The sequence below is a fragment of the Marmota flaviventris genome, chromosome 6, assembly GCF_047511675.1.
Source record: "Marmota flaviventris isolate mMarFla1 chromosome 6, mMarFla1.hap1, whole genome shotgun sequence".
Taxonomy (NCBI): Eukaryota; Metazoa; Chordata; class Mammalia; order Rodentia; family Sciuridae; genus Marmota; species Marmota flaviventris.
The window spans coordinates 154,143,770-154,167,960 of NC_092503.1; the positions used below are offsets into that span (position 1 = coordinate 154,143,770).

Genomic DNA, 24,191 nt, shown 5'->3' on the forward strand with positions numbered 1-24,191 from the left:
CTTTTAAACTCAGTTTTAAAGGAAAAATTAGGGAAAGTTAGGACAGCAAACTGCAAAATACATCCTGAGGTTATCAAAAGAGTCATTCTGCATGTAGTCCAAAATCTATGGTAAATCCATGTGAGTCCTGCAGGAGAATCTTTGGAAAAATCTTGTCCAGCAGTGGACACTTCCAATTTTCTTCTAGTTTGCTCATTCCCATTTTTCTTCTCGTCACCCTACATGGTCAAAAGTTTCTCTGTATCCAAATGGAGTCTGTTTTATGGAAAGCTATCCTCAGAAAGTTGTGTGTATGTGTTACTCTTCTCTTTGGGTTTGTTTGTGTCGGGTCCTCTTGGAGATTTTTGCAATAATCAAAAAACACTTAGGTCAGAGACAGTGTTTACTGTCTTTAAACAATGGTTTATTTTAGCAGACGATGTGTCAGGGCACGGATCTGTGGAGCAGTATCGAGGCAGGGGGTGGAGTGTGAGAAACGGCAGTCATTGTCACTGGATTCCAGTCCTGAGGTGGTGGGCTTGGGGGTCCTGGCTCTACGTGCCTTGGTTTCTCCTTACGTAAAACCAAGTAGATAACAGCAACACTACTGCCCACTTTGGTGTGTGTGAAGATTGAAGAGCTTAGAACAGTACCAGGTACATAATAAGTCTTAAAGAAATATCAGCCATTCTTCTTAGATTGTATTGGTGCACACTGGAAGATGCAGGGGAGAGAATGAAGCAGGAGGGCAACATGATCTTTGTTTCTGATAGGATCCCTGGTAAGTCTCTGGCAGGTAGGACCTGCCCATTGCTGTTCTTTCCTACGTAGCAGAAGCCACATTATTTCCTCCATTGAAGGCCACGTTCCAGAACCCTCTGTCTGCAAAGCTTAGGAAATGGCTTCTGGCTTCATGTCCTCTACCAGAAGCTCGAAAACAACTAAAGATAATATTTGGTTGACTTTCCTAGTGTCAGAAACCTTGTGTGGCTCTTTGTCACAGAAGTTTGTCCTGTTTAGGGCCCTAGGATCCCATCAACATGGATGTCAATGGTGGTGGTTATAGGGTCAGTACCAGGCCCTGCGTACCTCCTGGAGACGGAGGTCACTGTTTCCTGTCATGGTGTTAAGCGACTGAAGTCAGCTTATTAGTTGGCTGTAACTTATTTACATGGTCAGATTCCACAGAACTTGACTTCATGTCGCCGTTGACCGTGAAATCAACAGTGTGATATTTCAGGATGACTTTTGCTTGGTAGATGTTTGTCTTTGGAATACTTTGAGAACTGTAGTCCCCCTGGAAGTCCAATCCCATCTCTGAAGTGCTTCCAAGTTCTCGGGTTTCGAATTTTTCCTGATCGTTTGCCACTAAAATCGAAAGCTACGATGTGTGTTTGAGAAGTTGCAAGGCTTGCTTAGCCCTTCCCTTCTGCATTCTCTCTCAGGGTTTCTCTCAGCCTAGATTATTATTTCAACTTCCTTCCAGATTAAGGACTTCCAACCCACCCTCCGGCTAGACGGCTCGTGTTCATCCCAGTCTTCTCGGGAGGTATTTCTTCTGGGTCACCCTTCCCTGGCTCAAATTGAAGAGTCTTCAAAGGACAGTCATTCCCCCACCCAGCTCCTCCCTTTCCTTCCCATGGCTTATTGATGATGGCCATACTCACCTGCTCTTGGAGGTGCAGTCCCGACTTTAGCTTTCCCCTGCTCTCTAACCCCCTTATCCAAGCAGACATGCAAACCTCCTGTTCTTCACTGGCTGCTCTTTCTGCCACCCGACCCTCAGTATTGTCATGGCCTCCCCCCGCCCCAGGAGTTCCTGTTTTCATACCCACATTAGTGTAGCTAACTAGTCTTCCAAACATGGTTATCTAGTCTTGTCTTCCCTGGGTGTATTAGTCAGCTTCCTGCTGCTGTGACAAAATATCCCAGAAGATTAATCTAGAAAAGGAAGGGTTTATTTTGGCTCATGGTTGGGTTCATGGTTATTTGGCCCTCTTGGCTGGGGCCTTTTAAGAGGCAGAATATCCTAGCAGATAGCACCTGGTGGAGCAAAGCTACTTACCTGATGGCGACCAGGAAGCAGAGGGGAGGGGGAAGAGGTCCAGGGACAAGATATGGCCTTCAATGTCATGTCCTGGGGACCGACTTCTCCAGGAAGGCCCCAGCTCCTGCAGCTTCCACCACCTCCCATTAGCAGCACCAGCTGGACTCAGGCCTTGAGCACAGGAGTCTCAATGGAACCTTCCAGACCCCTAGCCCTGGGTGACTCCCTCCCTAGCCTTCCAAGGCCCATGTTTTAGTTCTTCCCTGATGAGGGACTCCCAGTGGTCCCAGTTAGAGCCCAGGTCCCTAGGTCAGCTGGCCTCCCCTCTGCGGCAGGAATTCCCTTTTCATGTTTATTTGATAGTTTCCATCACATCCGGCTCCCTTTTAATCTGTTCCGGTCTTCTTCACCCGTGTTTCCATTCAGCCGTCTTTCTCCTACTTGATGACCTTCAGCCTGCCTTCACATCCTCCTTCCCACCACCCTGCACTGAAAGCCCCACAGTGCATACTTCTCGGGTGCCTCATTTCTTGCCTAAACTGCTACGTGTCCATTTTTCTGACTCCCCAAGGGCAGGTGTTGTTTCTTACCTCTCTGTGTCCTTGGGATGACTCAAGGGTCGTCACTAAGGAATGGAGAGTGAAGTGAATCCAGGGTCGAAACTTGGGGCTGTCAACACTTGCAGGGTCCTGCTTGGGATCCAAGGAGACGTCGCCTTGGGCCGCGTTCCTGAGATCCTGTGCAAACGTAACGTGGTGCGGTGATTTGTTGGGCAGTTTGGACTTGTGCGGACTCTGTCCTGCCGTCTGGATTTCTCATGAGCTTCAAGTGTGACGGGAGACACTGAGCTGTGGTTCTGTAGCGGGGCTTGCTCCTGATGCCTGTGCTCCTTCTTGCTATTTGCACACGTGCTCCCTGGTCTTTTATGTTTACCGTGGGTATTTACGGGGCTTTCTTAGTAAAAACTGACAGAGGCGGGTGCCCTTTCCGTGTCTCTTCTGCCCTGTCGGGGTTTCTGTCACCAGGACAAGCGGCTTATCTATCTTCTCATGCACAATTGCTGAGCACAGAGCATCCTCTGCATGTTTGCTCCCTTCCCACGTCGTCATGCCTACGGACTCTGACCTGGACCTCCACACACTGCCCCTCAAAGCCATTTCCATGTCGTAGTGAGCACTAGCCGTGAGAAGGCACCGGCTAGAACAGGTTGTAGCTCCTACTCTTCACTAGGGCACCACTGTACACCCAGAGTTTTGGTAGCGAGTTTGTGGCTTTGGAGCACAGGGAGTCTTTTCCACAACTGATGAGCATAATTTTCTTCCTGGATAAACTCATGTCTTTGTTTATTTTTGTCCTGGTTCATCTTTGTGAACATAGCACATTTCCCCAGCTCTTTCTCAGATCCACCTTTCCTGCTCCAACCACACCTGACTTGACGTCCACTGCACATTTGAACAATGTGCCTTCTTTTCTATCATCATCATTCTTGGGGTCACTACTGAACTTCCTACACAGTCTCCCCACTCCCTGGATGGCCGTGCCTGGTGGTGTGCCCTGCCAGTTGTCTACAAAACTAACAGAAAAAGGAAATGGCTAATGACAAGAGTTTGAACCCCTTCTTAGAAAATTTATGATACATTTACTTTAAAGCGGCAGAGAGATGTGAAGTTGTTTTTTCTTTTTCTTTTTTTTTGGGGGGGGGTTGGTTTTTTTGGTAAGTGGGTGATTTGAGTATAGTTTAAACAGTTTGTTTTTTTAGGATGTTAAAAATTTAGGACTCTTTTTGTGGTTTCTTTCATTATGATAAATTGGAAGGGAAATGATGAGAGTAGGTCATTGCAAGTAACTTTTCAAACACTTGAACGATTCTGACATTCTCTGAGTTTTGGGTCCCCGCGTTCTGTTGGCTGCACCCGTCACCCCTGGTAGGACCTGGCCACACCTTGAAGGCTATACAGTAAGAACAAAGCTCATTCTCTCTGCTCAACTCTAACCTTTTCCTTTGCGTTTGTATCTCAAAGAGTGTGGCTGCCCCTCCCACTCAGCCCCCTCCCCCTCAGCCCTCAGTGCCTGTCCAGGTGACTTGACACACCCTCTAGACATTTCTCCACCCTGCCCCCATGTTCTCACCTGCGAATCTGGTCCTGATCATCCCCAGCGTCCTGCTCTGCCACCTTGGTGGGCCATGGCATCTGCTGTGGAGACCCCACTCCACTGCCGCCCTTCTGAGCTGGGTCTCCTATGCTCTTTCTCCCATTGGCTGAAGAGCACAATTCAAGCTTTTGAGCATCTTGAGCAGTTTGTGTCCTACCTCGTCTGTCTCATTGCCATAACATTCCCACGCCTGTGTTTACCGATGTCCTGGATTTGATGTCTCACCCTGGTACAGTTCCCGGGTCAGTGCTGATGAGGATGGAGTGGATGTAAGTGTTTCCCACCCCCCTCACTTCTTCTCTAGCCACTGGGCACTGACAATTAAGTGAGGATCCCGGACCAGATTTGGTGGCCTCATGACGACCTCTGATTGTCCCCAGTACTATTCAGACCCAGTTCCCTCCCCCTTGTGCACATTTCTTGGCTGTGCTTTGCAGTTCCTCCATCTCATGTGACCTAATCTGGGCTTTTACCTGGATTCCTATGGCTGAATCTGGAGTAGTGGCTCAGTTTAATAATCGCGTCTTCCTCTAAGGCTTCTGCTTGGACTTCAACTTCTACACCTGGAGCGTCTTCCCGCTGAGTTGCTCTTATCAGGACTGGTGATGTGACACCCAGGGACACCTGGAGGGGTGAGTTTTTGGTCACTATCGATTTCCTCTGGCTGCCATAACACATTACCACAAGTGGGGTGGCTTAAAGCCACCAGAGCACGGTATTAGCAACGCTGAGCTCCCGCCAGGGCCGTAGGCGACAGTCCCAGTCAGTGCTTTGGTTGCTTGGTTGTGGCTGCATGACCCCAGCAGCTGCCTGCTCTGTGAGCAAGTCGCCTGCCTGAAGCGCAATTGCCGTGGCCTCCCTCTGGTAAGCACACTCACGATGGCACCCAGGGCCCAGCAGGACAATCCGGAACAGCCTCCCCTTCTTGAGACGGTCAACTCTATCATATCTATAAAGTCTTTGCCAAAGAAATAACACGTCTGTGTCCAGGATTGGGATCCTTGGGAGCCATTATTCCCGCCCTGTATCCCCCCCCCCATGTGGGTCCTCAGCTACTTCTCCAGGAGCGGCCGGTGCAAGCGTTTCCGAATCCCAGGTCAGCGTGGCAGGCTCTGTGCATCTCCACTCCTCCCCTGTGTGGACTGGCCTCCTCAGGGCTGCTAGTTTTAAACTGATAACAAACAATGTGTATCTCAGGCCAAAGGTCATTGCCCCTCCCCACTCCTGCCAGTTCACCTCTCTCCTACACACATCCAAGTCCCCTTAAGGGAAATTTCATCCTGTGACACTGCTTTCCCCACAGAGGCTTTGGGACCAACTCAGGCCCGTCCTGATGATTGAGCCCATGTGTCTCATTTTACGAGGACACTCCTCTCCTCGATGTGTGTGAGATGTGGCTGCCATTGATGAATCTAGAATGGCCTTTGACCGTCTTCTCTGTGTATGAAACATTATTCATTTGCAAGATCCCCTTCCGGTGACAAGTTCCCTGAAATGCTCCTGGACCCTCCTTCTCTCCTTTCCATGCAGTATCAATTATTCTACCCTCTGCTCTTCCTTAGCTCTCTGTTTATGCCTGATACAAACTCTCCCCAGATTGCATGATATTTTATTTTGTCTATGACTTTCTTGCTAGACTTCGAGTTTCGTGAGAACAACGAGGGATTGGGTGTTATTTATCTTTCTATTGGAACCTGACACATGATCCAAAAGTGCTTGATATAATAAAAATACACAATGTGCTTTGTTAATTGATGAATTTAAATTGTAAGCTTTTCATAATTCAGAATATCTTAGGATATATATGAATACTTGATGATATTCTTCCAATGGACCATAAGTAACTCCATATATGACTAGGTACAGGCAAGTATAGCCTTTGTTTCCTGTACAGATTAATTAGAAATACTCTAATTTATGTGTTATATGCTCTACATATTGTTTAGAGTTTGTGTGGGAGGGGGTTATTTTCCCTCTAGTGAACCAATTTGCTTTAATAAGAGACTTTTCTTGGCCTGAAAACCTGCCTGTGTTATATTGTCACTTGATTGTCTTCTTGCAAATCTAGAATTTTAAGAAAAAAAAATAGGAATTTCGTCATGAGCACTGCTTCTTTGGATGGAATGGCAGTCTGTTGAAATTAGTCTATTTTTTTTTCCTTTTTTCTGGGTGTTGTGTTTAGTCTGCATAGATGTGAATTTCAGTTTCCCCACTGAGTCCCTGGGAGCTGAGGACAGCATTGCCACCCCTCCCTGATCACCGAGCTGGGCCCAGGGAGCGCCTGCCCTGTGGCTGGCGGGCGTCTGTTTTCTATTTCTATGGCTGAGCGTCTCTCGGGACTTGGAGAGAGGGCTGGTATTTCATTACGTTGCGTGTCATATTTATGAGCAACTCAAAGGGCTTTGAGGATTTTCTTTTTTCATTCCTAATCTTCTAACAGCTCTCTGAGGTAGGTAGCAGGAGGTGTTATCTCCATTTTGCAGATGTTATGGTGGAGGTGTAGCCCAACCTGATGTAGGCCCCCAAGCAAATCAAGGGCCGAGCCGAGCCTTTCAACCTCCATTTCAGTGATCTTGATGCCAGATGACTTGAATTTAATTTTTGCCACCTAGGTCCATGTTGGTTTTGCGTGAAATATTATTGTCAGCACTAACTTGGTGGCAGTACTCCAATTTCAGCATTAATTTTCTGCCTACTGTATCCTATAATCCCTTCTTAGTCAGTATGCACACAATCTTCAATGGCCTTTTCTTTGTGTACATATATATAAATAAAATAGATATATTCTTCCAAAAGAATTTGTATGCAGCACTGGGTTCTGTAGAGGAGTGACTTGTTTTGGGACTCTATGCACATGTGTAAGATTTCATCATTTTATCAGCTGATATATCTGATACTTTCTGACTTCTTGTTGGTCCAGCATACTACATAAGTAACTGCAGGCAAGAAAATATGTATGTGTGTATATATATATATATATATATATATATATATATATATATATATATATTTTTTTTTTTTTTTTTTAATGGAGACAGTAGGAATATAAGAAAGCAAGAGGTACCATAAAACTGGTTCTCAGATACTACTAAATAAGTGAAATGAATGTTTTTATTGAGGTCAATTTTTTATACAAATCATAATATCTCCAAAGAGCTTCTACTGCAACTTGCATACACTTTTCCTAGAATGTCAAGATCTTTTTTCTTAGAGGACAGTTAAGTCTAAAATACTCCTGCACACATAAGTTCTTGATCCCATCTGGCTGTGTCTCTTAAATGGGACTGTGCATCTGTGTGCAGGGCCGGTGAGGTTTCTTTCTCATTTCCAGCTGAATTTGGAATGCCCCTTTCTTTCACCAACTGGTAATAATTACCCTCTTCCTCATGGAGCACCAGGAACTGCCTCCCAGGGAAATTTCTCCAGAGTTTCCAGGGTCTCCCAGGCACAGTTTGCCTTTATTGCTGTGGGCTGGTGAGGAGGCCTGCTCCCACAGAGGCCCCTTGCCAGGAGTCAGCCGGAGACCTCTCTGATTGCCTGGAGCCCCAAGAGGGGCTGGAGAGCACCTGTGGGAGGCAGCTGCCCCCTCCATGGGGCCGGCCCCTCCCTCCACCCCTGCACTTGGGAGCGCCACCCTACAGCAGTGGGTTTTTTTTTTTTTTTTTGCCTTGAAACCATTTGGAGCCGCGGGATGGGAGGCCACCCAGAGCTTCTGTGAGCAGCTGTGGTTGCAGGTCTCCTATTGGCCAGAGCAGAGAATGTTCTCACTTATCTACACTGAGCATGGGTGGCCACATCCCGTAGGATAATGCAATTTCTCACTGTCTGGAGGTGGAAGCTATCCTTGTCCAGCTTGTTTGAAGTAGTTTTGTAAGGCTTCCGGCTTCCGCTGACTCACACAGACAGACACAGACAGACAGACAGACACACACACACGCACACACATGTACACACCTGCACACACACCCAGGAACTGCTCTGCTGCCTTGCTTTTTAGCCACTGTAATGACTTTGGAAATGGCTATGGAGACAGTAAGCCTTTCCTGCCAAGGTTAAGGGCTTCAATAGGACCTAGAAAGAACTGTTTTCTGCAGGTCTACAAAGTCCAAGAAACCCTCCTTCCTCTTTGACTGCTAACTCCCTTTCCTTCCTCTTCCTGCCTCCCCCCCCCCCCCCAGCCTCCCTCCACGTGTCCCGGGCTGAGCCAGGAGCCTAAATGTGGCTTGCATGTGACTACAAAAGGCCTGATTCACATTGGGGGGACTTTTTCAGACTAACAAGATGAAGGATGCCTTTTTTGTTTTCCTGATAGAAAATTGCCATTTCTAATGAACATTTGATGAAGATTCCTTCTCTTGACTCAATCACTCATGCTAAACTGTAATTAAAACATGTAAAGAGCTTGCTGCACAGAGCAGGCACCTGGGCTTTGTTGGCTCTTAGGGAGATGCCCCAAGAACGGGCAGGCTGGTTGCGGATGGAGTCCGAAAGTAGAAAGTGAAGCTTATTCACAATGGAAGCTTATAGTTTTTGAAATGCACATGGAGATCAGTACTGTAGTTTTGCAAGATTTGGCAGGCATCAATGAACCCAGTAGCCACAGTGACGGAGACTGAGTCTGTGGAAGGTCAGCTTTCTTTTTATTGACTTTTAAACTACGTTAGCAAAGTTCCAGGGTCAGAGCAACTGTCTCAATACTGGATTGTAGTGATATTTTTTCATGTATGAAATAATGTTCTTCTATTGTGTTAACATTAAATGGAACTTTTTATTAAGGGAAAAATTGAGGGAGTGTGTAGACAGCATTCCTACCTGGTATCAGGAATAAAGTTCTCATAGTTAGCAACATGCATAATTGTGTCCTTGAAAAATTCAAGTGACAATAAGTCCCCTATTTTGTGTGGGTCAGTACTCGCCCAGGTGAATACATAATTGATAACATTTACACATTTCTCGATAATACTCTACATAAATACCAAGACACAAAAATAACCCCGTCCTCTCTTTATTAATGTCATTAGTTCATGAAAATACTGCTGAAGATCTGGAAAACAAAAATTTCTCATATTTTACAACACAGCTTCCCTGGGCCTCCGAGCTTAATTTGTTCTTAATAATTTTCAAAAAGAGACTCTGTTTTTTAGCTTCCAGCAATATCTGGTCCATCTTAAAGCAAGCTGCAGCCTGATACAGAAACTCTGCCAATTTGTAGGCTGTGGAAGTTTCTTGAAAATAGATTATTTTCCCCCTGTGGTAGTCAGGATATAAGTTTTAGATGTGGGATGGTGACTGTGTGTGTGTGTGTGTGTGTGGTGTGTGTATGTGTGTCCATTGACATATACACATATAGCTCCTTGTGCAGGAATCACAAACCCTCCAATTTCCCAGGGCTTGTCTTCAGTGCTGTGCCTGGAATGCAGATTCTGACAGATAGAGGCAGCCTCTGTGTGCAGACACAGGCCGCGGGATAAAGACAGAGCGTCATTTTCCAGCTCGCCCCAGAGCTCCTGAGCCCTGCAGATTGACGTCGCTGCCTTCTGTGTGTGCAGAGGCTTGTCTCCAGCCTCCCACAGTGTGGTGAGGGAGCGGAGGGAGAGCGGGAGGTGAAGTGTTCAGCATCATCCAGATTTTGCTAAATGTCAGGCACTGTGCTGGGTGCGCTGGCACAACTCTCGCTGGAAAGGAAGTAGTTTCTAAGTGGTTCAGGGTAAAGCTTCAGAGGTCAGACTTTGGAGCCAGACTACTGGGATTCAAATCATAACTTAGCCACTTTAAGGACACAGGACCTCTTGGTGCCTCAGTTTCCCCATTTGTGAAGTGTGGCAACCCACCTCACCTACTTGGAGAAGTGTTTGCATTTGGTAAATGCAAGGACGAGGCTGCAAGAGCCAGTGAACTCTCCCAGTTCCACCAGCAGGTGGCTGGGGCTGGATCTGATCTCGGATCCGGCGGTTTAAATGAGGTGGAGCTTTCCTGTGCTGCCTCCTTTCCTTGAAGTTACGTTCAAGTTGGTGTCCAGAGTCAGCGCGCTCATTCTCCCCCAGCTTACCTGATCAGGGTGGGTTTGATTTCCCCCTCTTCTTGCCCCAGAGACAAAATAGAGCCCGCAACTCAGAACATAAAAGCCTACAGCTGTCCTTGCAGGCTTTGCGGTTGGAGGGATCCTGTTAGTTGCGTGGCTCACCTTTTAGGAAGGAGCAGGTGACCTGTGATGCTCTTTTGTGTGGTTGTTTCTCACGCTTGTTTTTCTCTGGAAGATGGAAGCACTCTGGGTGCAGAACTGAGGTCACTTACTCCTGCTGTCCTCGCCCCAGGCAGTGCCTGGCAGGGGTACAGCTCCAAGGTGTTTGAATTGATGCCGAGGAGCACCACATTCTTTTTTTCACCCCTGTCTTTAAACATAAATTGCCACGTGCCTGTGATTTCTTGTTTCATGTTGGCAGGTCAAGGGTGTATAGTCTAGATCTGGGGATCCTGGACTTGGGCATTACCTCCTCTGGGCTTTTAATTCCCAGCCTCCACTCTTCTATCTCCCTGTCCCTCTAAATGTTGAGGAGTTGGCTTGAACCTGTGCTGTCCTGTGCCAGATTTCCTCTCTCAAGGAATGCTGCTGCTGGAGATGCAGAACATATTTACAGGTCGATGATGGGGACATGGCTTTGGGTCTCCAGTAAGGACAATGGACGGGGTCTGCCCTAGTGAACTCACTACGGCGCAGGTCCAGCTTTCCTTGGGTGGAGTTTTCAATAACGTTAGGATTTAGATATGCAATGGGGTTTTGACTAAGGGCGCAGGGTCTTCAGGGCAAGACAGTGATATTAATAGAATATGGATGTGTGTGGTTTATTTTTGTTTTCAAAATGGAAATGTTTCCTTGGGGTTTTGGCATGCTCTTTGATATGTTAAAAGATGAGAAAACATCATTTTGGAAAGTCAGCACTTATACCATATTAGGAAATCTACAGAGCCTCGGATTTCACATTTAATGTTTTAATTGCCTGGTTTGGTCATAGGAGCATTTCAGGCTTCTCTCTTTCGTTTAGAGTTACCACCACTTATTTCCCCCTTTGCAGCAGTGGGCTGCTGCCAGCTTTGACTTCCTGTCCCAGCTCCACTGTGGACTGTTTTGCTCTGAACCAGGAGCGCGTCACATGTCATCTGAAATGCATGTCGTATTGACTTGTGACATTCCGCTGGCCCTCTCTTCTGATCCCACACAGGCGGGTTGTTTCCTGTGGTGCTTGTAAATAGTCTAAGAGGGCAACTCGCATTGAGTTGTGTTTTTGAAACTTTCAAGTTGTCTTTGAGCAGAGGGTACTATTCTGAACATCATGCAAAGCACAGAAGGAGTGAGAGAAAATGCTGCCCTCTGGGTCTGCTGGTGGTGGTTAAGCCAGAGCTGGGGACAGAGAGACAGAGACGGGAGAGCGAGCAGTGGGTCGTACGGCCACAGAGTTTTGGATTCCTGGAAAGGTCAAGTCTCGAAGCAGGTTGACGCTCATTCTTCCTACAACTGTGTTCTCATGGAGAAAGCAGTGAAGAACAGACTCCTAAAAGCCATTTTTTGTGAAAGTAAAATGTGGAGGAAACAACCGCACACACCATTTTTCAGAGGACACGTAGTTATAGGGTTTAGAGAAAAGTCCTTTTATCCAGGGAACTAAGGCTCTGTCACCAGGTAGCTGAAGAATGTGGATTATTCTCAATTTCCCTTGACAGCTATCTGTAATTATTTAAATTAGTATTGATTTTATTTTCATTATTCAAATATAATTTAACATTTGTTTGTCCATTTGGAGAGGGGACCTTGCTGTGTTGCCCAGGGTGGTCTGAAAACTACTGGACTCAGGCAGTTCTCCTGGATCGGCCTCCCAAGTAGCCCCTGCACCTGGGACTTTCAAATCTAATTTTAAATTATATGGTGATCAATCCTGATTAGAGATGCTTCGCTGACGTGCACATATTCCAAAATCTAAAAAACTCTGAAATCTGGAGCACTTCTGGAGCCATTTGGAGTTGGGACATTCAGCTTGTAGTAATATTTGATAGAAATGAACAAGGTATGTGAGTGAGAAGTTGTGGATAACACGAATGTCTGGATCCAAAATGGGCGAGAGCAGGACATAGTTATTTCTCAGGCACACAGTCCGTGTGTGCTGCGGGTGGAAGCCTGCTCTGGTGACCTTAGTGCTCTTGGTGGATCCCGTTGCTGCTGCCCCAAGCTCCAGGTTTCTCCTTATAATTTAACCTCCTGCTGGGAAGCACTACTATATACAGACTTATTACAGTCCTCCCAGAGAACTTCCCAAACGTTTTCTCGTTCGATGCTCGTGACGATGTAGATGTAGATGTGGTCAGTGCTGTTTGAGATTGGTCCTGCCCCTCCAGCCACCATCCACGCCCTGCTCTGTCCTTTCATGAATTCATTTACCCCTCCATTATTTTTTGGCTAGTCTCCCGTGACCCTCTGCTTGATGCCGTTCCCCAAGTGAAGTCAATGGCAGACAAGGCACCCCTCTCGTTCCCTCCTCCAGCGGGATGGGGATCATGGAGAGAAGAGGCTTTTGCAGTCATGGGCGGTGACTGCTGTGACGGGGAAGCTGGAGCTTCCTCGTGCACCTTGGAAGGACCCTAAGGCTGGGAGTCGGCCAGGGACTGGGCTTCCTTGGGGAAGTGATCCTCCCCGCTGAGATACTGGGAAAGGGCTATTCCTTACAGGAATTAGGAACTTAAGAGACCATAAGGGAGGGAGGGGGTGGGGAGGGAGGGGGGAGAGAGAAAGGGGGAAAATAATGGCATACTGTAGTCCCCCTTACCTGAGGCTTCGAGTTCTGAGTTCTCTGTTACATGTGATCAACCATGTTTCAAAAATAATACAGTACACTAAGGAGAAAGCTAAAGACCACATTCGTGACACTTTTATTGCAGTGTGTTGTTATCACTGTTGTATTTTATTATTAGTTACTGTCACTGTGCCATGGGTGCAGGGGGAAGAGGCTGAGGGTGTCATAGGAAGATGGTGGCAGGTGTCCATGGGCATATGGCTAAATGTCTTAGAGCAGCTTCTTCCTTCTTCATTTCTAGCCATCAATGAGTTTTTCTCCCAAGCAGCTCACTTTAGAGAATCCTTTCCCTCCCCAAGAAGACAATATGGATGGTCCAAGGAACCCGGGCTGGGGGTGGGAGTGGGAGCCAAGCAGACCCCGGTCCTTGTCCTCCCTGGGGAGCTCTGAGCTGGGCTGACCCTCAGGTGGCACAGTGGCTTCTGTTACCTTGGTGGAAAGAGTCTGCAAGGGCCCTGCCTGCCTGGCTGTCTCGTCGCCATGGAAACCTCCATTCCACACACCTGAATCACCCATCCCGCTTGGCCAAGCCCAGACGGGGGTCACAGCCTGGCATTTGCCCTCTGATTCCCCTTCTTAAAAATGGATGCAGAGATGAGTGGTGGGCAGAGCTGGAGGAAGGCTTGGTTGTCAGGGGAGACGTTTGAGAGTTTCAGCAACAAACCCCATACCTGGAAAGGGAAGAGCCGGGCTGCTGAGAGGCTGGGTAGTTGAGCACCTCCTGTGAGGCGAAGCGCGGATCCGGCGATGCCTCTGAAGGTGATTTTCTGGGTTTCCGGGCGAGTTTGGAAATGAGTACAGCAGATGCGGGAGCTCATGGCTCCTCGGAGGGTTTTCAGTCCCGTTTCACAGAATTGCCTAATAATCCGAGCTCCAGGGTGTGCGCGTTAGGATGGCAACCTGGGTCGCGCCAGGCATCAGTCACAGCTGTGTGTTAAGAACCAGATGATTCGATGATGCTTCTAGTATCGCGGCTTTCCCTGCACATGAAGTCCATTAGAAAGAGGTCCGCTCTGGAGAAGGCTGTTTGTCACTCAGGGCAGAACTTGCGCTGAAGAAGCCTTCCTTTTTCATTCTGATTCTTTTTCTTCTCACGTCACTCTTTTGCTCTGTTGTGTAGAAAAGAGGACTCCAGGAAAGGACAGATTTTCTCCCTTGTGTCCTTGGACGAGGCATTTTATTTCCTTCAGGGTTCTCATCTGAGAAATGGAGTTCATAGTATGCGGTTGCTGTGGAAAATGTGACCTTGAATGTGCTTTGTGCAGTGCCCTCTATGTTATTGATAATTATTGTTGTTGTAATTATTAATATATACTGTTATTAATAATCATATTATGATTATTAGATCAGTGTAGCAATGACACTTTAGCATCTGAAGGACTATTCTTGCTGTTCGCCTTGCTGGTTTTTATTGTTCCTGATTTGGCCAGGACTTGGGTGAGGACTGGTGAGGGACTTAGAATACGGAAGGTGGGTTGAAAGAATAGGTAATTCTTACACAAACAGAACGTGCACACTCACCCCTCATTTTTGTGTGTCCGTCTACGTGGTCTGTTTTGTGGATCTCCCTGCGGGTTTCCGTGCCCAGATGCAGAGGTGTAGGTGCATCGGAAGGCATGCAGTCATCCCAGAGACCGACTGACTCCCAGGGCAGTGGCACTCCACCGCCATTTGCAGGAAGTCACGAGGCACATGTGCAAATTCCCACTTGGATGACTGAAGGCCACTTCCATCTCCTGCCCCTCTGGCTTCTTACCTCCCCCTCTTACTCTCCTCACATTTTCTTCTCTTCTTCTTTCTCCCCCACCCCTCCCCTCCCCCTCCCCCTCTTTTGGTAAAATACACATACCCTCCGCCATCTTCAGTGTACAGCCCCATGACGTTAGGTACTGTCCCTGCTGAGCAGCCCTCACCACCCAACACCTCCAGAACTGTTTGATCTTTGAAAACCGAAACTCTAGACCCTGGAACACCAACCATCTCTCCCACCTCCTAGCAGCCCCCCAGCTCACCACTCGACCGACTACCCTAGGCACCTGGGTGAGTCCTCCTGTGAAGGGCCTATTTTGTTCACAGAATGTCTTCAGGGTTCATCCGTGTTACAGACTGTGTCCGAATTTTCTCCCTTTTTGAGGGAGACCAATATTCTATTATGTGGACATGCCACAGTTGGCCCATCCACCCATCCCCCGACAGACTCCTGATTTACTTCCACATTTTAGTATTTGTGAAAAATCCTCCTGGAATCACGGGGATACAAATAGGTCTTCAAGGTTCTGTTTTCAGTTCTTTTAAGTGTTTCCAGAGTGAAAAGGGTGAATAATATGGAAATTCCATTTGCACTGGGGGACCGCCATACTGGTTTCCACAGTGGCTGATCCATTTCACATCCCCACTAGTGGTGCACAAGTGGTTCAGTTTCCCATATTTTCACCAGCATTTATTTTCCAGCTTTTCTTGTTGTTGTTGTTGAAATAGTGACCATACTTACGGGTATCAATCAAGTAGTATCTCATTGTAGTTTTGCTTTGTATTACCTAATAATTAGTGATTTGGGGCATCTGCTCATCTGTCCTTTGAGAAATATATATTCAAATTCTTTTACCCTTTGCCATTTTTATTCAGGTTGTTTGATTTGTTGTAGAATTTTAGGTGTTTCATTTATTTTGAATATTAATTCCTTATGGTATACACGATTTACGAACATTGTCTTTCATTCCTTGGGTTCCATTTTTACCCCTTTGCTTGTGTCATCGGATGCACAAAGTTTTAAAAGTGTTCATGCAGTTCCTTTTGTTTATTTTTTTTGTTGTTACCATGGCTTTGGTGTCATAGCCAAGAAACCACTGCCACATTTGACATCATGAAGGTTTTGCCGTCAGTTGTTACCTCTTCAGAATTTGGTAGTTTTAGATCTGTTTTTAGGTCTTTGATCCATTTTGAGTTATTTTTTTTTTATGTGCTGTTAAATGAGAGCACAACTTCATTCTTTTGCATGTGGACATCCAGTCTTCTCGGCACCATTTGTTGAAAAGATCCTCCTTTCCCTGTTGAAGAGTCTTGACGCCCCATCAAGATTCATTTGGCCATATATGGGAGGATTTTTTCCCTGTACTCTCTATTCAGTTCTAGTCGTGTATATGTCTGTATTTTCCCAATATCACACTAGTTTGATGACTATAGCTTTGTGTAAGTTTTGAAATCAGCAACTGTGGGACCTCTAGATATGTTTTTCTATATCAGGGTTGTTTAGACTATTTTGTGGTTCTTTGAGATTCTATATAAATTTTAGTGTGGGCTTTTTCATTTCTGCAAAAATTGTCATTGGGATTTTGATATGGATTGCATTGAATCTGTTGATCACCTTGATCTCTTAATAAGGTTAAATTTTCCAATCCATGAATATGGGATGCATTTCCATTTGTTTATGTATTTAATTTATTTTATCAATGTTTTGTAGTTTTCATTGTATCTTTTACCTCTGATCAAATCCCCAGTATTTCTTTATTTATGATATACTATTATAAATGGGATTCTACTTGTATTTCCTTTTGAAATTGTTTATTGTCCAAGTCAGAAATGCAGCTATTTTAAAAATATTTTCACATGTAGATGGGCACAATATGTTTACTTTATTTATTTATTTTTATGTGGGGCTGAGGATCAAATCCAGTGCCTCACATGTGGTAGGCAAGTGCTCTGCCACTGAGCTACAACCCCAGCCTTGAACTAACTTTTATTTTGACTTTATGTCTTGCTGTTTTGATGAATTTATTTATTAATGTAAAAGATCATGTGGATGTGTGTGTGTGTGTGTGTGTGTAATATTTGGGGTCTCTAAATATGAGATCATGACATCTGCAAACAAACATAATTTTCTTTCTTTTCTGTTTGGATGCCTTTTGTCCCCTTCTTGCCCCAACCTTCCGGTACCATATGGAATAAAGTGGTGAAGGCAGACATCCTTGCCTTGTTCCTTATCTTAGAGGGAAGGATTTTAGTCTTTCGTCATTGAGCCTGATGTTCATGGTGGGTTTTTCATACATGATTTTTACTATGTGGAGATAATTCCCTCTCTTCCTAGTTTGTTGAGTGTTTTCTTCATGAACGGTTGTGAAATTTTGTCAGGTGCTTTTTCTGCATCACTTGACATGACCGTGTGTCTTTTTCCTTTATTATGCTAATTCCTCATGTGACATTAATTGATTTTGTACATCGAACCATCCTTGCACTCCAGGAATTAATTCCACTTGGTTGTGATGTACAATCTATTTCATATGCTGCTGAACTCAGTCTGTTAGTATTTTATCAGAACTTTGCTTCAGTGCTCTTCGGGGATATTGTCTGTGGTTTTCAGTTCTAGTAGTGTCTTGGTCTGATTTTTTTTATCAGAGTAATACTAGCATCAAAGGATGAGTTAGGAAGTATTCTCTGCTCTTCAGTTTTTTTGAACACTTTAATAAGGATTGAAGTTAGTCATGTTTTAAATATTTGGTAGAGGCCAGGTAAGATGGCTTGGGAGGCTGAGGCAGGAGGATCATAAGTTCAAAGCCAGCTTCCCCAACCTAGTGAGTCCTTCAGCAACTTATCAAGACCCCGACTCAAAATAAAAAATAAAAAGGGCTGGGGATGTGGCTCAGTGGTTAAGTACCCCTGGGCTTAATCCCTGATACCAAAAAAAAAAAAAAAATGGTAGAAAGCTATGCATTTTAAAAAACAATTTAAAAGAATATATTCAAAGCAATCAGTTGAACTGAGGGTACAGTGTTGTTTAGGATGAAGAAAGCTTGGAAATTTGTTGACTGGTTGTTTCATCTCTGACAATTTCTTACAATGTGTGAGCTGGTTGTTCTTAACCCAGTCCTGATGGCTGAGTTTGGCCTCTGTGGTGTGGCCTGGCTCAGAGTCTGTTGCTGTCTCATTTTTTAAGAGGCCTGGGTGATTAGTGAGCATTTTCTCACAGCATATGACTCAGAATAAAACATAGCACCAGATTCAGAAGTTATTTCAAAAAAAGATTTGCCTCACTTATTTTACAACATTTCTAAGACTAGTTCTATATTGACTTTGAAAGCATTGATGCTAATGTTAATTCAGCTTTTTTATTATTAGTTTCCATTCTTTCCTTCAACAGCATTTATGGGATTCTTGGAATGGTGCAGTCCAATATAAATACAGTGCAAGCCACAGGTATAATTAAACAAAGAGAGAAACTGGTAAATCCATTTTACCAATACAATTTACTTATTTAACCTATTATATCAAAATATTTCAATATTGTATGAATCAAAGAATGAATGAGATGTTTGCTTTATTTTCCATGCTGAGTTTTGAGATCCACTGTGCATTTTGAACTTGTGGTGTGTCTCAATTTGGATTGACAGATTTCAAGGGCTCAAGAGCCACTGCATTTGACAGTAGGGACCCAGCATATTCAATGCTGAGGACCTAAAGTCCAGAAGAGGCCCACCTTCAACTCTGCCTAGTGGACAGGATGATCAGTGAAACTCTACAATGTCAAGTCCCTGGGGAGGAGCCAGCCTGCTGTGTCCAGACACCCAGAGGACGGCTCCAACGTCTGACCTGTGAGCTGTGGCTTTCTTGCAGCTGGCACAAATTGTTTTGCTACATCTCATTTCTTTGAACTAGTCCCCTGTGGGGAGGCCACTGAGCTGGAGTCTGGCATGGGTCCCAGTCTATCAAACATTGACTCTTCGCCTTGTGTGAGGAGGGCCACTAGCAAGTTCACATTTAATCACAGGCCTGTGAGCTGGGCTTCCAGTATCCCAGCCTCCCTGCTGTTCACTGCAGCCCACCTATGTTCCCACAGGCAGGAGTGCTCCCTGGCCTGGAGAGTGCTCCCCTGGACTGGAGTGTGCGCCCTTGGCCTGGAGTGTGCGCCCCTGGCCTGGTGAGTGATCCCCAGGCCTGAGAGTGCTCCCCTGGCCTAGAGAGTGCTCCCCTGGCCTGGAGAGTGCTCCCTTGGCCTGGAGTGTGCGCCCCTGGGGGCCTGGAGAGTGCTCCCCTGGCCTGGAGTGTGCTCCCCTCGCCTGGAGTGTGTGCCCCTGGCCTGGAGAGTGCTCCCCTGGCCTGGAGAGTGGTCCCCCACAGGTACACCACTTTGTCCCTCTGCACAGCCCGGCAGGAGGGCTGAAATTGTGGTGCTGGAAGAAAACATTCGGGTTTTCCTCTTTTCCCAGACTTCCCCCCACTGACCTCTAGAAAGCAGCCCCAAGAGCTCTGATTGTCATTGGAAAGTCACTGTATGGACTTTCATCCACCCCCACTGACCCCATGTTGGTCAGAGTACATGTCCATCTTCTGAGGGGGATACGGGGACACCTGGAGTGGCTGGCATGGCCGCCATAGTCAGGCAAGTCCATGCCTCTCCCCAGGATCCCTGTGGGGTGTGGGTGCTGCAGAGACGTTGGCCTTTCCCAGCCAGAAGGCCAAGGGTAGGGCAGTACTCCCACTTAGCTCCACGGCCTGTTGGCCTTCTCTGACACTGCCTAGCCAGAGAGGGATGGGAGCTTGGCAAAGTGGGAGGACCTCATTGCACTTCCTCCCCTCAGTGTCACCTCCCTCCCAGAGCTTCTTCTATCCAGGTCACTTAGCTCTCAGAGCCTGCAAATTCCTTTCTACTGCTGATGTGGGAGAGGCTTGGAAACACACCCCTTTCCAGGAGATGAGCAATGTTCACAGAGGCAGGGTCAGGTGAGGTCACGAGACTGGACCCAGAATCTCACCAGACTCTTGCAGGCAGCTCTTGGGGCTTGCCAGCGAGGTGCACTGAAGAAAGAGGGGACCCGGCTCTTCTCTGTGTAGGCTCCATGTTGACAGGTGGAGTCAAGGTGGGCTGGGGACTGTGCCGGAGGAACAGACAGGCCAGCCCTTCTGGAGAATTTAGCAGCACAAGTTAGTATACAGCAAATCATCATCTGATTGATGTCGCTGGCCTTCTGCAAAGCGCTGGTGCGCTGACACCAATCTCTTAGTCATTTTAAAACCTTACACTATTGATCCAGATTTCTTTGGAAATTCTATAATCTTTCTATCTGGAGAAATCAGATTAAGATTATGAAAGTCCCAAGAATCTCAATTAGAACCTCAATTAAAGAGGTTGCCAAAGTAAAACTATGACTTTTCCTGGGACAGTGAAAGAGCTAGAGTAGAGCAGTAGTTCTCTCTACCCCAGGGTCAGTGTCTCCTAAACCTTAACAGTGCTCTCAGTGCGGACATTGGCTGCTGCGATTTTGACTGAAAGGCAGTGGCAAGTTAAGGAGCCAGCAGAAGGAGGTTGGAGCTGGTGAAGACCACACACAGAAGGCCCTACGTTGTTTAAATGTCACAGGTGCGTGCTTTTTACATGCTGGAGATAACGAAAAAAGAGCATTAATGGTACCTACCAACAAAGGCATTTTGGCATAAAAATATTTTGCACTTTGCATAGTTTTATTAGGTAAACCGATAATAATTTGAGTTCCTTCGGCAGGTCAGTAGCCAGACCAGGTCTGACTGTTATAAGGGGCTGGTGGTCAGGCAGCACCCCGAGACTAGCAGGGACAGCGAGGTGGTGGCTCTGGGTGTGAATTCTGATGCTATTACTAATTGGCCCTGGCTAACTGACTCAGCTTCTCATGACCTCATTTATTTTCTGTAAAAGTGGAATTACAAATTTGTATTTATGGAGATTATATAAGATGGTCCATGTATAGTATGCAATCCCTAGTGATTGATAAATACCAAATTATTTTTAAAAATTTTTAAATTTGTTCTTCATAGGTATACATGACAATAGACTGTAAGAGGAAAAACGAGTAGCTATTATTTTTTTATTTCCACACAAAATATTTTGTTGGTAATATGTTTGTAATAAATAGCTGCCTTTTACTTCTGCCAGTAGCAAAGCAATACCTTGATTGTTTAATACTTGCTTAGCTTATTTGAAACTTAGTGTGTATTTTCCCTGTGTGGCACAGCAGGGGGGTAGTGTGTGTGCACACATGCGCACTTGGAGGCCAGGAACTGCCCCATGCAGACTGAGCTACCCAGACACAGCCTTCCCATGGCAGATTTTTAGATCAAGGCTAAAAATCTGAGGTTGCGTAATTGCCCTCAGTGAACTAGGAGCGTGTGCCAGTGGCAGAGTTCTCTGTGGGCTCTGGTTTTCTCATGGTCGAAGGCGTTGGGTGCAGGTACAGAGGTCCGAGGGAGTAGCTGAGCAGGGTGCTGGTGCTGGCCGTGGAGTGAGTAGGTTGGCCCGGGGCAGAAGCAGGAGGGAAGCTGAGGTTTGGTGAAGGAACGTCATCTTGAATGTTTCCATGGCTCTAGCAGTTTAGAAGTTGGGAGTTTAAGTAAGGTTGTTGGTTGTGGGGAAAGTGGCCCACAAACATTCAGACGTGGTTGAAGCTTAGTCACTTGGTCTTTATTTTAATCTGAAAATAGAGAGCCAGGGCTTCTGAATCACATGGCAAAGGGATCGCTTCATGACTTTGAGTCTGAGTGCTAATTATTGCACGCTGATAGGATCTGGAGCGCTCGCCATTCTGCTCACGTCTTAATTATCTGCAGATTGCTTTTCTTGGGAGAAGAAAGAATATCATGATTTTGAATTTTTAAAAAGCTATTCTTCCAAAAACTTTTATATTCATTCATTCCCCCCCCCCCCCAAACCTTGGAGTGACCTAAAACATGAAGATCTGGTGAACAGGGGTCTTTCCCTGACCTCCATGTGCCTTTCTTTGTGTTTTATAGGTCTCGACATGCAAGGCTGGGTTTATATGATTGGAGGGTAGGATTGGCTTTTCCACTTGAGGTTTGTTCCTTTTGATTCTAAGACAAAGATAGGTAAAACTATTAGTTTCATCCTGCCCCCTAAAAATATATGCTAAACTCATATTTTTTAATTTCCAAAAGTTAGGTTGTTTTCCCCCATGAGAGAACCAAAAGATAATATACAGCCACCGCTATGTTATCAATAAGAATTTGGGAGTAGAGTGTGCGGACAATTGAAATGATGAATTTCCCTCATATGTTACATTCAAAAACCTTTTATGCTCAGCTCTTCAAATCTCAGTAAGGGAAAGAAAAGTAAGAAGTAAGATTTGTTTAGTTTTATTTTTTTATTGGAGCATTATAATTATACATAGTATTTGGGTTCGTTTTGACAAAATCACACATGGAAGGAATTTGATTTCAGGGAGTGGGGGTCCCCCACCCTGTCCTCCCCTCCTCCTCTCTTTTCTCCCTCCTCCACTCATCTTCCTTTCACTCCTTTATTCATTTCTTTTTTAAATAAATTATTTATTTATTCTAATTTGTTATACACGATGGCAGAATGTGATTCAGGTCATATTACACACACAGAGCACGACTTTTCAAGTCACTGATTGTACACAAGGTATCTTCACACCACTCGTGTCTTCATAAATGTCTAACTCATTCCACCATCATCCCTACCCCCTTGCCTCCTCCTTTCCCCTATTCATTTATTTTTGATTGGCACCTTCTACATTTACCCAAAGGTGGGACCCCCTTTGGCCCTTTATATATGTATATGGCATCCCATATCCCGCTCTCTCCCTCCCTCCCTCTGTTCCCCTTCTACTCACTGATCTTCCCTATCTTTATGATATATTGTCCCCCCCTTCTTTCTGTTATTTTGCTCTAACTTCCACCTATGAGAGAAAACATTCAGTCCTTCACTGAGTCTGGCTTATTTCACTCAGCATGATTTTCTCCATTTCTGTTCATTTACCAGTAAATGCCATTATTTCATTCTTCTTTATGGCTGAGTCAAACTCCATTGTGTGTATACCACATTTTCTTGATCTATTCCGGGCCTCTGGGTTGATTCCATAACGTGGCTCTTGTGGATTTTGCTGCTGTAAACACTGACGTGCCTGTATCTCTGTAGTATGCTGATTTTAGATCTTTTGGATAAATGCCAAGGGGAGGGATAGCTGGGTCGTGGGGTGGTTTCCCCCCCTAGTTTTGTGAGGAAGAGAGATAAGATATTAAGTATACACACATGGGTTAGGGCACTTGACATCAGGAACTCTGGATTGGGATCCAGCCTCTTCCATTATGGCTTGAGTGTGGGGAAATTTTTATAACTGCTTCTCTTTTCGTCAAATGCTGAGACATTTTTGTTCTCTGGTGTTTTTTTCTAGATGAGGTAGCTGCATGTCACAATCTGTAATCTGTTCAGCCTGCTTCCTGGGTGAACTCGCTTCTGCACCTGGTAGAAGAAGCTTGTGGAGCTGTGGTCTGAGTGAACATTCATACCATTCTCCTCTAAAATATCAAGAGCAAGCTACATACCAACAATCTTCATTTTCTGATCTCCATCCACTGGAATTGTCCCAAGATCCAAAAATTGCTAATGGTAGAGCTAAAAAACAATAAAAGCAAAATCCATATTGATATCCTTCTTGCTCAATTTTCTCCAGTTCTGGTGGTGAGTTGGGAAATATTAACCTAACTTTGACCTGGAAAGCCAAACAAGGAGAGTGCTTCTGTTGTTGTTGTTGTTTTAAAACTCTTTTCTGGGAATTCTGTATTACCAGTGTTGGGTCTGGGTAGATTGTGGGAGCTGGGAATTTCTTTCTCCATGATACTGACTTCTCACAATGACACACTGGGAAATGAATTTGGAAATCTGGAAAGGAAACAGTGGCTATTTCCTCTAACCTGAGGAGCGTGGGACTTTTGCAGAAGCCCTTCTCCAAGTGTCTGCTCTGCTTGCTGTACCTGGAACTTAGACAAAGAAGCTCTGTCTTCCATTAGCCTTATTTTCTGGTAGCAGGAGTAACTCTTCACTAATGGTGCTGCCTGACCTATTTCCTTTCCTTGGCATTCTCTTCACTGAAGGGTGAGTGGCTTATCTCATTGCCCTGGCAGCTGTTTGGGGCCAGCAGTGTTGGGAAGTCAGTCTGTCTTGGTGTGCCCCTCAGTGTCTCCATGTCCCCATGGCTGCCCTGCCTGTCACTCCAGGACCCAGCCAGTGCCCAGTCTCCATGAGGCCTTGTTCCTGCTCAGCCCTGAGCAACGACTTTGCACTATAAGGATCCTGGATGAAGTCTGGGAAAAAGTTACTAACATCCAACCAAAGAAATGGAGGAACAAGTAGGGCTGAGTAAAATATGGTAGGCATGGTATAAAAATCC

General features: G+C 45.6%; 1 long non-coding RNA gene across 1 annotated transcript in view; it reads left to right on the forward strand.

Annotated features, from left to right (window-relative positions):
* LOC139706288 (uncharacterized) overlaps window positions 1-23,448 on the forward strand; it is a 47,630-nt gene extending 24,182 nt beyond the window's left edge. Inside the window, exon 2 of the long non-coding RNA XR_011707897.1 lies at window positions 23,196-23,448. This is a non-coding gene — a long non-coding RNA (uncharacterized lncRNA). The remainder of the gene's footprint in view (window positions 1-23,195) is intronic.
* Window positions 23,449-24,191: the final 743 nt, after the last annotated feature.